The sequence below is a fragment of the Haematobia irritans genome, chromosome 5, assembly GCF_050003625.1.
Source record: "Haematobia irritans isolate KBUSLIRL chromosome 5, ASM5000362v1, whole genome shotgun sequence".
NCBI lineage: Eukaryota > Metazoa > Arthropoda > Insecta > Diptera > Muscidae > Haematobia > Haematobia irritans.
The window spans coordinates 97,571,573-97,573,197 of NC_134401.1; positions in this window are offsets into that span (position 1 = coordinate 97,571,573).

Consider the following 1,625-nt stretch of genomic DNA (forward strand, 5'->3'; position numbering starts at 1 on the left):
CAAGACGTTGTTTTTTTTCTTGCACACTTACAAGAGATGTTAATGATTCCTCTAATATTCAAACAAAAATGGTTCTTATCATTGGCGTAGCTAGGGGGGTGCTGGGGGGGGGGGCTATGCCCCCCCCCATAATAGTTCTTGCCCCCCCCCCAGAATAATCAAAGCTACAGTTGTTTTATATTTTAATTCAAGCTTTGCGATGTGTTTAATCCAATTAAGATTGTGGCAGAGAGAGTATGTTAAGCATATTTTTTAGTATTGATATTTACATTACAACTAAAAACACGTAATAAAAACACTAAAAGGAAACTTGAGACGCACATTTTCAAAAATAGTCAATTTATAACTACGTTGATTAAAATCATGAATCGTCACATGCCCAATTTACCATCTAAAATCGTCAAAATCACGAAAAATCCACAGAGTTGGCACCGCTGCTCTCAACAGTTGCTTCGTTGTATTCTGTTCTCACAGAATTTTTAAAAACTAATCGAAGATAGACGTTTTATAATATTCAATTTATTTTTTGCCTTTTATTTAATTTTTTATTCTTAGTATTTTTTATACACGATGAATATGTTAAGTTTATGTTTTGCTTTATGATTTCTAGTCCTGTTTTAAAACACACATTTTAAATAAAATATTTTTCAAACACATACTTAAAGCAATGCTTTTATTTTTTGTTATATTAAATAATGGTAAGTTGCTATTTGATTATTTATAGCGGTGTCGTGGAACCGGCTCCCACACACAATAAAATATTTTTTGTCTTCAACCATGAAATTAATTGATCTAATTAATTATACCCTTCACCACTACTGTGGTACAGGGTATAATAAGTTTGTGCATTTGTATATAACGCCAAGAAATAGTGGTCATAAACCCATCTTTTAGTATACCGATCGGGTAAGAATTAAAATCTGAGTCGATTTAGCGATGTCCGTCTGTCTGTCTGTCTGTCCGTCCGTCTGTCTGTATATGTAATTTTGTGCACAAAGTACAGCTCGCAATTTAAGTCCGATCGTCCTCAAATTTGGCATAGGGCCGTTTCTTGAGACAGAGACAATTGCTATTGGTTTTGGAAAAAAATCGGTTCAGATTTAGATATAGCTGCCATATATAATTATCTACGATGTGGTCATAGTTAGCGTGTTTATCAACCGATTTTCTTGAAATACTGTACATCCAAATATTTAATGAATCTCGCAAATCTTGCAAAATATCAGCCAAATCGGTTCAGATTTAGATATAGCTACCATATATATCTTTCGTCCGATTTAGACTCATATGACCACAGAGCCCAAAGTTTACTACCGATCTTCATGAAATTTTGCACAGAGGGTAGAATTGGCATTCTACCAATGCTTGGTACACTTGATTGAAATCGGTTCACATTTAGATATAGCTCCCATATATATCTTTCGTCCGATTTGAACTTATATGGCCTCAAAATCCAGGGTTTTGCCGTGATTTGCTTCAAATTTCGCACAAGGAGTACGTTTAGTAGTATAGGTAATTGTGCCAAATTTGGTTGAAATCGATTCAGATTTAGATATGGCTCCCATATATATCTCCCGTCCGATTTGCACTCATATGACCAGGGGGCCCAAAGTTATACTCCCATT